The 12,764-nt window shown below is 40.2% G+C and overlaps 2 pseudogenes; one reads left to right on the top strand and one right to left on the bottom strand.

The window, feature by feature from the left end:
* Positions 1–8,206: 8,206 nt before the first annotated feature.
* Positions 8,207–8,842, bottom strand: LOC131492374 (large ribosomal subunit protein eL18-like; annotated as a pseudogene).
* A 3,374-nt stretch (positions 8,843–12,216) lies between these two features.
* LOC131492711 (copper transport protein ATOX1-like) lies at positions 12,217–12,532 on the top strand (annotated as a pseudogene).
* The last annotated feature ends 232 nt before the right edge of the window (positions 12,533–12,764 follow it).

Genomic DNA, 12,764 nt, shown 5'->3' with positions numbered 1-12,764 from the left:
CACAGGGCCTGAGGTGGAGCTCAAACCCACAAACTGCGAGATCATGACCTGACCCGAAGTCAGACACAATCAGCTGAGGCACCCAGGCGCCCCAAAGCCCTTTTTTTTTCTTGGTAGTTTATTATGTGAAGAGAAACCTTTGAGACATCGCCCTTAAGTGAAATGGTTGTGGGAGAGCTAGAAAGCATGTTGCTATGGAATAAAATATACAGAAAAAGATACAGTTAAAATAGAGTGATTGTTAGATAATGAGATTGAATTATGTAATTATGTGACAGATCAATTGTGGAACTGATGTTCTGTCAAAACAGGGCCTGTTTTCTAGGAGCTAGAATACATAGGCAATTTTATTCTACAATTTTAGGCAAAATTTTGTTTTTAGAAGCAAAGAGGGAAAAGAGAGCACTTATAACTATAGGCAAGAGAGAATTGAACTTGAAAATAAAATATATGCTATGGAAATAATTTTTTTTAATACTTGTTTATTTTTGAGAGAGAGAGAGAGAGAGAGAGCACAAGCAAGCAGGGGAGAGACAGAGAGAGAGGGAGACACAGAATCCAAAGCAGGCTCCAGGCTCTGAGCTGTTAGCACAGAGCCCAAGGTAGGGCTCAAACTTACAAACAGTGAGATCATGACCTGAGCCAAATTCAGACATTTAACTGACGGAGCCATGCAGGTACCCTGGCTATAGAAATAATTCTTATAAGGAAGGATTGCTTCCCTCCTTGCCCTCTCCCTCCACCCACCCCCCCCAACCCCAGGAATACAGGACTGATTCCCCAGGTTATGCTAAAAGATGTATTTTACTAGGTGGCTCGTAATCATAAGGTCATTTAAAAAGATAGCTTCTTGGGCACCTGGGTGGCTCAGTCAGTTAAGCGTACAACTCTTAATTTTGGCTCAGGTCATGATCTTATGGTTCGTAAAATCGAGCCCCCAGGCACGTTCTGTGCTGACAGCATGAAGCCTGCTTAGGATTCTCTCTCTCTCCCTCTCTCTCTCTCTCTCTGCACCTGCCCTGCTTGTGTGTTCTCTCTCTCAAAATAAATGAACATTTTTTTTTTTTTTAAAAGACAGCTTCTTTGGAACATGACTATTATAAGGTGAAAATAAGTAGTGTTTTTCAGTCTCTACTGTCTAGTGTAATTCCTCTCTAAAAATGAGTTGTTAGATTAGTTTAAACTTTTTATTAGAGATGAATAGACAGGTAATAATTTTTCATATTGTAAGTGTAAATCGTTATGAATTCTCACAAGTAGATACACTCATGTGACCAGCATCCAGATCAAGAAACAGCAACTCCCTCTCCCCAGAACACTCCTTTGTAGTCCTATCAAGTACTCGTCCTTTCCCCCCCTGGGGTAACCAGCATCTTGAATCCTAACAGCATTGGTTAGGCCGGCCTCTGTGCGCTTCACAGTAGTGATAACCTCATTGTGGTTTAGTTGCCAAGCGCCAGTGGCCAGCTAGGTGGAAGCACTCATTCACACGTTTTTTGGATATTTGATACTGTCTTGTGAAGCATCTGTTCATATCTTTCCTTCATTTCACCCTTGGGTTGTCTGCCTTACGATTAATGGAAGTTTGCGTGTGTTCTGGATATGAGTCCTTTGTTACATATACATGTGGGATTTTTCTCTATGGTTAATGCATTTTGTGTCTTGCTTAGGAAATCTCCACCCCCTCCAAGGTCATGAAGATGTCCTCCTATGCTCTCCTCCAAAAGCTTTATTTAATTTTCACATTTAATTCTGAGATCCATTTAGAATTAATTTTTGAGTAATAGTAGAGAAAGGAGTCCATACATATATATTTTCACATCACCAATTCATCCAGCAAAATTTATTGAAAATTTTTTTCTTTCACCCATTGCATTATGGCTTTGGTCATGAATCAGGTGACCATTTATGTGTGGGCTCTCTAATCTAGTTCATTGGTTACTTTAATATAACTTAGTGTCAATTCCATGAGTTCTTCACTACTGTAGCTTAATGATGGGTTTTGTTCTCAGATACGATGAATATTCCAGCTTTGCTCTTCCTCTTCAGTTACCTTAGATATCTTTGACCTTGTGCATTTCCATCTGAATTTTAGAATCAGCTGGTTAGCCTCTCTTAAAAAAAAATCCTGCTGGGATTTTAATTGGGATAGTGGTTTTGTTTTGTTTTTTGAAGTTTATTTATTTATTTTGAGAGAAAGATAGAGACAGAGAGCACAGGGGAGGAGCAGAGGGAGAGGGAGAGAGAATCCCAAATAGGCTCCACACTGTCTGCACAGAGCCCGATGCAGGGCTCCATCCCAGGAACCTTGAGATCATGACCTGAGCCAGATGAAGCATCAGATGCTTAACCAACTGAGCCGCCCAGGTGCCCTGTGATAGTGTTAATTTATAGATTATTTTGGGAAGAATTAACATCTTTACAATATTGAGCTTTTTAAATACTAAAAATTAATTTCTAAATGTATTTATATATTTAGTTTCCCTCAAGAATATTTATACTTTCTAATATTTGGGCATTGCAAATCTTTTGTTAGAATTATTCCTCTATAGTTTATATTTTGATACTATTATAAATAATACTTTTTAAAATATAATTTCCTCCTTGTGAGTGGTATATAGAAATACAAATGGTTTTTAAACAATCTTTTATCCAACAACATTGCAGATTTCAATTCTTAGTTCAAATGGTTTATGGATTCTTTTGAATTTTCGTGGAATATAACCATGCAGTTTACAAATACTGACAGCCTGTTTTCTTCCTTTCAAATTCTAATGTCTTTTAAAATATATGGCAATGGTTAGGACCTCCAGAAAAATATTGAATACAAGTAGTAATAGCTGGCATTCTTGTCTTGTTCCCAATCTTAGAAGGAAAGCTTTCAGTATTTCACCTGTTGGTATGATGTTTGCTGTTGATTTTTTGTAATATTCTTTATTTGTTTGACAGAGTTGTCTTTTATTCCCAGTTTGTGAAGTTTTTTTTTTTTTAATGTTTATTTATTTTTGAGAAAGAGAGTACGCAGGTGGGGGAAGGGCAGAGATAGAGGGAGACAGAGGATCTGAAGCAGGCTCTGTGCTGACAGCAGAGAGAGCCCAATGTAGGCTCCAACCCACCCATGAACTGTGAAATCATGACGTGAGCCGAAGTCAGACACTTAACCGACTGAGCCACCCAGGCTCAGAGTTTGTTTTTTAATATATTATAAATGAGGGAGAGATAAATTTTGTCAAATTGTTTCTCTGCAACTATTGAAATAGTCATATAAACTTTCTCCATTTTTTAGTTAATATGGGTGGGTTAATTTTTAAATGTTAAACTAATCTGGAATTCCAGAACAATTTTAATTTATATGTCTCTAGATTCAAATGTCTAAAATTTTGTTAAAGATCTGAGGCAGATCATTTGTGAGACATTTGAGAGACTGACCTGTAACTCTTCCTTTCATGAAATGCCTTTGTCAGGTTTTGCAATTGTGGTTGTATTGGTCTTATAAAAGTTGCATTTGAAAAACAGTTGTCTCTCTGTTTTCCTGAAGAGTTTGTGCAAGGTTTGTGTTATTTCTTCTCCGTAAATTTTTTCAAGAATTTACAAGTGAGACCATGTGGGCCCAGACTGTTCATTGGGGGAGATTTTAAATAATGGATTGACCATCTTTAATAGGTATTGAACCATTCAGATTTTCTACTTCTGACAGTTTTGATAAGTTGTATTTTTCTAGGGATTTATACATTTCACCTAAATTGTCAAATTAATTGTTGAAGTGTTTGAATTGTCAAGTAGTTGGCATTATTCTAGTTATATTTTTATTATTGATTTCTACTTTGATGCTATTGTGGAAAAATAGCAAACTATCAATGACTTTAATTTTTTTTCAAATTCGTTGAGACTTTCTTTATGATTTCAATAAAAGATCTATTTGCACTTGAAAAGAAGGTGCATTCTATCATTGTTTGATGTAATATTCTATATAAGCCAGTTAGATCAAGTTGGTCAATTGTGGTATGTTTTTACAGATTTTTTTTTGTTAGACTATTTTATGAGCTAATGAAGTATGCTAAAGTTTTGCATTAAGAGTATGGATTTGTCCATTGCTTCTTTTAATTCTGCCCATTTTGCTTCAATAGTTGAAGTTCTGTTACAGAGCACATACAAATTTAGGATTGTAATAGCTTCCTGCTGGATTCACCCTTTTATAATTATGAAATCTCTGTCTTTATCTGTGGTAATGCTTTTTTGCATTACATCTACTCTGTCTGATTTTAGTATAGATATACTACCTTTCATTGAGTGTTTTCGTGGCTTTTTGTTGTTGTTGCTCTTTTGCTGTCAACTCTTCTGTTGCGTTCTGTGGTCTCTTTTTATCTTTAGTGTGACTCTTTAAGCAAAATATAGTTGCTGACTAATCCAACCTGACAACCATAAACCTTGGTGTATTTAGTTCATTTATACTTAATGTAATTACTTGCATGGTTGAATTTATATATACCATGATGCCATTCATTTTCTATTAAAGCTGTAATATGTTACTCTTTTTCTATTTTATTTCTCTCTTTAGGACTAAACAGACATTTTAAAAAGTATTATTCCATTTATCCCTTCTATTATCTTGTAATTTTTGTCATTAACTATTCATATAGTGATTCTCCTAGATATCCGATATACATTCTTACCTTACAATAGACTAATACAAATTGTAATGTTGACTGTTGCCTATCTCTCACTTTGTGTTACTGTTCTACATATAATGCAAACCTCATGTGATTTATGATTATGATTTTGCAGAGTTCATATTTGTATTTACTGATTTAGTTTCCCTTTCTAGTGTTCTTCATTCCCTTCTGCATGTTCACGTTCCTATTTGGGATCATTTTCTCTCTGCCTGGAGATATTTCTTTAATTTACCTTTAGGGAATGCCTTCTATCAACAAATTCCCTTAATTTTGTTAGTCCGAAAATGTGCTTGTTTCATCATCCTTGCTAAAAGATATTTTCACTGAATATAGAGTTAGAAGTTAGAAGTCATTTTATGTTAGTTCTCTGAAGATTTCATCAATAATCTTCTAACTTCTATTGTGGGGGGGGCAGGTGTAGTGTAATACCAAGATTCTTCTTTGAGAAGGGAGATACTTACCTTCCTCTTGCTGGGAGTATTTCATGCTGACAGAACATAGTTTGGTCCCTCCTCAGGAATCACCCTTGGAAGAAGACCCCTGTTCAAAGTACAGCAAATATCTATGATGTGGAAACCAGCTAAGTGCTTGAGACGGGCCCCCTTCCCAAATGTGTGAAACTGCAGGAGACTTCGCTTTGTTTTGTAGGAGCCTAACTCCCCAAATGTCCAGATAGCCCCAGAATTCCCTGTGCCTTTGGGGCTCTCTACATCTCCAATTTGTTGCTAAGCCCCCGTGATCTTAAAGGCTTACTCGTTTTCTTTTCCCTGAGCAGAGGCTCTCCTTTTGGCTAAGCCAGACCTTTATCCTGAACCCAGGATCAGCAATGCTTCCAAGGAAAGGAGAGCTGGTGGCTGGCAGTCATCTGGGAAATTTCTTTGCTCTCTATAAATGCATCCTATTCACATAGTCCTTGTTATCAACCAAATGATTGGATCCCCACAAAATCCATATGTTGAAGCCCTAAGTCCCAATGTGATAGTATCTGGAAATGGGGCTTTGGGAGATAATTAGTGTTAGATGATGTCATGAAGGCGGGACCCTCATTATGAGATTACTTTACCCTTATAAGGAGAGACACCAAGGAGCTTGCTCTTCCTCTCCCTCTTCATGAGCATGCACCAAGGGAAGGCCATGTGACCACACAACAAAAAAGCAGCTATCTGCAAGACAGAAAGAGACGTCTTACAGAACCTGATCATACTGGCACCCTGATCTTGGACTTCCAGCCTCTAGAATTGTGAGAAAATTAATATCTGTTGTTTAAGCCACCAGGTCTAAGGTATTTTGTTATGGAAGCCTGAGCAGACTAATGCAGTCTTTATTGCTCCCATGGTTCACTAAGGTTTCTAAAAATCTGATTTTTAGAATTTATTTGGCCTTTTCTAGGTGTTGTGGTAGAGCGTTAGCCTGACATGACCTATTATGTCCCAGTGGGAAACAGAAGTCTGATTTGCTGCAGTTTTTAAGCCAGATTTTTCTATTGCTCTCAGTATGTAAATTATGTCATGGTTTCACTACATACTTTCTGTTGTCCCCAGCATCCATTCTCCCCTTCTTCCATAGTGAAAGAACCCTCAACCATTACCTGGGACATGTCTTCCCAGAGTAGAGACTACATTGTCCACCCTCCTTTGCAGAGCGGTGTAGGTCTTCTTTCCCTTAGAATGTGAGAAGAAATTTTGTGGACAACTTCCCGGTGGTATCTTCAAAGAAAAAGGATCTGTTCTTGCCTCCCTCCTTCCACCGTCCACAGTTTGGGATACACACGTGGTAGTGTGCCCTCTTGTCCTACATGGACAAAGGCAACTCCTTAGGAAAAGGGGGGGAGGCTCGTCCCCACATTTCAGTGAGCAGAGCCATCATGCCAGCTCAGAGTTTGACTTGAGACAGAAACTTCATTTTTATATTTTTATGGTTTGTACCATTAATGCTTTTTTTCCATTTATACTCTTGCCCTTAGTTTATCTCTTTTTTTTTTTTAAATTTTTTTTTCAACGTTTTTTATTTATTTTTGGGACAGAGAGAGACAGAGCATGAACGGGGGAGGGGCAGAGAGAGAGGGAGACACAGAATCGGAAACAGGCTCCAGGCTCCGAGCCATCAGCCCAGAGCCTGACGCGGGGCTCGAACTCACGGACCGCGAGATCGTGACCTGGCTGAAGTCGGACGCTTAACCGACTGCGCCACCCAGGCGCCCCAGTTTATCTCTTTTTAAAAACAGTTCTCTTGAGGTATAATTGACATACAATAAACTTCACATATTTAAAGTGTACAATTTTACAACCATTAATATTTTTGTCTCTGTCACATGCTGAATTTATATGCCTACAAATATACTTACAATATCCTCATTACTTGGTGTTAGAAAGTTGGTATTTGTGAGTACATTGATTCATTCGACAAAGTATTTACTGTGTGCTGTGCCAGGCATTGGTTGTGCTAACTTGGAAGATTGTAGCCCAGAGACTAAATCTGAACCCCAGATATTATTTATTTGGCCAAGTTGGTGGGGGGGTTACATGGCAATAATCGCCAGGAGCTGAGTAGAAGTTGCCCTCGTTAGATGACACTTTCACTGTTTCAGCCAGGCCACTTCATTCCTTTAATTTACCTGCCTGGTCACTATTAGAATTTGAGACCCTTCAGTTATAGATTCTAAGATATAAGACATACCCCTTGTTTTCAGTACACGTATGTTCTAGAGGGTGATGATCAGGTATGACGATCACCACCTCATAACATGGGTTGTCAGTCTACAGCCTGTGGGTCAAACCTGTCCTAGCATCCCTTTTGCAAATAAAGTTTTTATTAGAACACGATTATGCCCACGTGCTCACATCTTGTCCACACTGCTTTGACACTACTGTGGCAGAGCTTCATGGCTGTGGCTGGCACCGTGGAGCTCCCTACCTAGACAGGTTCCTACGGCAGCTGTAACAAGTTGGGTGGCTAAAGTAGCAAAAACTAAATCTTTCCCAGTTGTGAAGGTCAGAAGTCCAGGGTCAAGGTGTTGATAGGGCCACACTCCCTCTGGGGACTCTAGAAAATAATCCAATTTTTGCCTCATCCAGCTTCTCTTGGCATTGCTTAATTCCTGGCTTCATTGCTCCAATCTCTGCCTTTGTGGTCACATGGCTTCCTCCTGTTCTCCCTGTCTTCTCCTCTGTGTGTCTTCTATAAGAACATTTGTCATTGAATTTAGGCCTCACCCAGCTAGTTCAGGATGGTTTCCTCATCGTAAGATCCATTACGTCTGCAAGGATCGTTTTTTCAAATAAGGTAACATTCTCAGGTTCCTGGCTTTAGGACATGGATCTTTTTGGGGCACCTGGGTGGCTCACTTGGTTGAGCGTCCAACTTTGGCTCAGGTCATGATCTCATGGTTTGTGAGTTTGAGCCCCGGTCAGGCTCTGTGCTGACAGCTTGAAGCCTGGAGCCTGCTTTGGATTCTGTATCTCCCTCTCCCTCTCCGCCTCTCCCCACTTGTGCTCTCTCTGTCTCTCTCAAAAACGAATAAACATTAAAAAAAATTTTTTTTAAGCAGTGAAAATCTTTTTAATAACAAGGCAGGGTCTGGGGTTAGTTTTTGTAGCCACAGTTGGTCCTGCGGCCTCTGGCGCGCTCGAACTTCCGGCCCTTGGATCGCAGGTAGGGTTTGGTGTGGCTGTGTGGGGTTCTTGGGGCCTTGCCAAAATGCCTGTACACCTCTCGGCCCTTGCGTGGACCAGAGAGCAAGACGGTGCCACAGCCTTCGGGGGGTCCAGGGCCAACTGGTCGAAGGTGAGGATCTTGCCTCCAGCTTTGAGGATGCAGCTCCCGGCAAGGCTGCTCACATGCGGCGCGCACACGCGCACACCTTCACTTTGGGCACCTCCTGGACCCACACGTCATTGGTTACCCTCCTGGCAACCACAGAGGTTTTGTTTTCCCAGCCAGGCAGCTTCATCTCCCGGATCATCCGGGAAAGGGACAGAGGTGGCTGGTTGGTGCGACTCATGAACTTGGTTAAAGGTAGAGTTGGTCTTTCTGGCCAGAAACCGGTGCAGCTTGACCAACAGTCTCAGGTAGATGTCCTGGCTCTTGGGTTCCTTGCGCAGAACCTTTTGGTCCTTATTGTGGTGGATGTCGACTCCCATGATGGTGCCTCCTGCTCGGCCAGGTCCAGAAAGCAAGCATTTAAAAAATTTTTAAAAAGACATGGATCTTTTGGGGCACCAGGGTGGCTCACCCTGTGAAGCGTCTGACTCTTGATTTTGGTGGAGGTCGTGATTTCACCATTGAGATTGAGCTCCATGTTGAACTCTGTGCTGACAGCACAGAGCCTGCTTGGGATTCTCTCTCTCCCTCTCTCTTCCTGTCTGTCCCCCACCTCAAAAATAAATAAACTTTTAGAAAAAGAAGATATGGATCTCTCCAGGGTCTGCCATTTGGGCTACCTATACTTTCAAAACCTAAAATACTAATTATTTAGCCCTCCTCAGAAAAAAATCCCCAATCTTTACTACAGGGTAGTGCAAATGCAAAGAAGAAGGCCATTTAACTCAGACTACTGGAGGTGGGAGATCGAGAACACTTCATTCCCAGGGAAAGTGATGCTGGAACTGAATCTTGATGGTCAGATACAATTTAGCCAGGCTTGGGGAGTGTTGGAGACATGAGAGGAGAAGAAAGGGGGAAAGTGCTTCAAGCAAAGGGAATAGCAGCATGTCAGAAGGCCAGGAGGAATAAAACAGTGTGGTATGTAAGTGAATACAAGTAGCTCAGCATGGCTGTTGTGTCAGGTACGTATCAGAGAAAGGCAATGGTCGGTTCATTAGAAACCAAACTAAAAATTTTATATATAATCCAACATACTGTAGGAACAATGATGAAGTTTAAACCAGGGAGAAAGGCAATGAGATTTACATTTTATAAGAATCACTTGGCACTAATATGTACCAAATACATTGGATAAGGGTAAGAGTTGAGTCAGAAGACAATTAAGAGGTTATCACAGGAATCTGAAAGCTGTTATGGGCCCCTAAACTGAAGTAGTGGCAGCAGAGATGGAGGAAATATGGGACTTAAAGAATCAACAGGACAGGAAGATTTAATTTTTACGAATGTGGCAGGAGTTGAAGAGATAAGATGACTCCCAGATTTCTGAATTGGGGAAGCAGGTAGATGTTTGTGTTGAATATGAAGATAGAAAACATGGAAGAGTGCATTTGAAGGGCAAGAGGGAGAATTCCATGGTGCACTTGATGAGCTGAGAGTAGGATGATGGCTAGCATTTTGAACATGTTTGAGTTGTGGACATCTAGCAGAATCTACTGAATAAGTCCTTATATATGCAGGTTTGACAATTAGGAAAATATTAGGAGTGGAAGTATAGGTTTGACTATTATTTTTATGCCTTTTGAAGGCCACATTCTAATGATCCTTGTCTGTGCCAAATCTTTCCGTGTAGAGTAGGTAAAGACATTTTCTTTAAACTGGTAAGATTAAAGGTCAGTAGGATGTTATTCTTTACAATAATATTATGATATGTTCATTACTATCAGGTAATGAAAATCAACCACCACTTCACTTGTATTTCTCCTCCTACTTTACAAACACTAATTAGTATTCAAATTGCTAATGTGTGGTGAGTAAGAGCTTCACAGAAATTATTCATATACTTCCTGGTTGCTGGGGATCCAATTTATCCACTCAGTTGATGGGACACACAGGAAGTGACTAACACAGGGGTTAAGGTGCACGAAGAAATAAGCAAAGCAAGTAGAATTTCCCTGATTTGAAAACTTACAAGGAATAAAGAAAAAATTTTCCCCTTTGGAATAAGTTTTCGGGTATTTTCCAGGGTTCGATTACCCAGTTGTATCTACATATAATATTTTAATAGTATATATCTTAACAATGAAATGTATTTCTTATTTTTCTGTCTTATTACCAACCTGTGGCTATCTGCAAACAAAGATTCTGTAACATCATTCATTCTCTTGGGCATTGTACTACCCCGTGTACAACTCCTGGTTTACTGAGTCCTGGATATGGAAACAGAGTTCAGCATACCATGCTCTTATCTAACCTTGAGAACAGTCTAGAAGTCTTCCCATTGCCATCCCCAAATGTCCTAAACCATTTGAGTCCTTCTCATCCTTCAATTAGGAAAACTGCCCCCCCCTCACACCATGCTATCATTATTAGTTCAAGTGAGTTAATTTTTCATCACAGGACCTTGTTTGCTTCCTTATTAGAATTGAGCATAACCTGATTTATCTACATTATTTTTTCTCAATTAGACTCAAGAGGAATTTAATTTCAGTGAACTTTTCTATTTTGAAAGACTTGTCCTTTGAAAAACTTTTAGCTTTACATTTATTAATTTTTTCTTTCCTAACCTTAAAATCCCATCTTTCTAGTGCTTCTTGTTAATTTTGCTGAACTTTTTAATATTCTTAAGATGTATGCTAAGAATGTACTCCTTTTTTGTTATTTCTTCTTTAATAATGAAAGCATTTAAGGTTTATACTTTCATTCCTTACTGTGGCTTTTGCAGCAGTGTCTCATAGGTTGTTGTTTTGTTTTGTTTTGTTTTGTTTTTTGTTTTGTTTTGTTTTTAAGTAGTCTCCATGCCCAGCACAGAGCCCAGTGCTGGGCTTGAACTCATAATCCTGAGATCAAGACCTGAGCTGAGATCATGAGGTGGATGCTTAACTGACTGAGCCACCCAGGTGCCCATCATAGGATTTGATGTAAAGTGGTCTCCTTGTATTGCTGTCTAAACAGTTCATAATTTGTTTTGAAATCCACTGATTATTTAAAAGTGTATTTCTCAGTGTCCAAGTGGTTGGAATGTAAACACATTTCATTATGTAATATCTGATACATTCAATAGACTCTACGTAAAAGTCAGCACCCATCAACAAAACTAAAAAGTGGCGCATTAACAATATCACTAACGCTCACCTATGCGCTTTCTTTTCTTTTCTACTGATCAATTGGACCAACCCTAAAATAAAACCACACTCTCTCATTACTCTGGCTTTATAATAACTCTTCGTAACTTATGGAAAGCCCCCCATGTTATTCTATTTCTATTGTATTCTATCAGGGATAATGGCACGGTAAGGAGCTTCAAGGCCCTGATCCTCAACGGAAACACTGAAAACTGACAAAAAATATCAGAATGAACTTTATAGGAACTCTGGAAAGCAGTCAACGGCTTACAGCAACCAAGCAAACACTTAATCAGGAAAAAGCAACTGAAACCTGGTAGGAAATCTTTGTGGCATTTCTAACCTACCCTTGCCCCTGGGGTAAAACTGCCCCACTTCCCCTGCTCGGTGGTGCTCTGGAGGACTCAGCCCATGGAGAGAGCAGAGCTGACCTCGTTCTCAGAGAATTGTGGTTGTTCTTGAAGGTCTAGACAAAAGTTTGCCTTTCCTTTGCCTGACTTGGAACTCTCTCAAGGGCAAAGAAGCTGCAACATGGAGGAGTTTTTCAAAAACATTTACAGGCAGAATTATTACTTTTTGGCACTAAGGATATCAGTTGAGGCAAACAACTGACACTCCACAAAGCCTGGGAGAGAGCCGCACCTGCGCTTGGAACTGGCAGAGGCGTCATTGCAGCCACTGCCTCCACCACCATATCCACAGTCCTGCTGAAGCACGAGTTGTCTGTGGACGTGACCTGTGAAGGTTACTCTAATGCAGTCAGTCGGGTGCTCAACTAGCTAGGAGGAGTTGAGTCTGACGTTCCCCTGCCCAACAAGGTTTGCATAAACTCTGAGCACAGCATGACTCTGCTGGAGACCATGGGGAAAACAGGAAAGGCTGTTTCCTACCTCTGCCCTAAGTAGCGAGGGCAAGGGTGTGGACCCTAGAGGGCAGGACACTAATCCTTTTCTGCCTTCCAGACAGACCTGGGGTCTGGCAGTCTTGCTCAGTGATGGGAGTTCCTGCTGAGACCCTCACTAGCTCTGCTCTTCCCTAGTGTCCCTGCAATAAAGTTGAGTCACTTTTGTTGGGGGGAAAAAAAAAAGCCTGAGAGAAAGGCTGGGAAGTGAGATACTTTGAGGAATAAGAGTTTCAAAAATCTTCT

The sequence above is a fragment of the Neofelis nebulosa genome, chromosome 13, assembly GCF_028018385.1.
Source record: "Neofelis nebulosa isolate mNeoNeb1 chromosome 13, mNeoNeb1.pri, whole genome shotgun sequence".
Taxonomy (NCBI): domain Eukaryota; kingdom Metazoa; phylum Chordata; class Mammalia; order Carnivora; family Felidae; genus Neofelis; species Neofelis nebulosa.
This window is presented reverse-complemented; position numbering and strand designations above follow the sequence as displayed.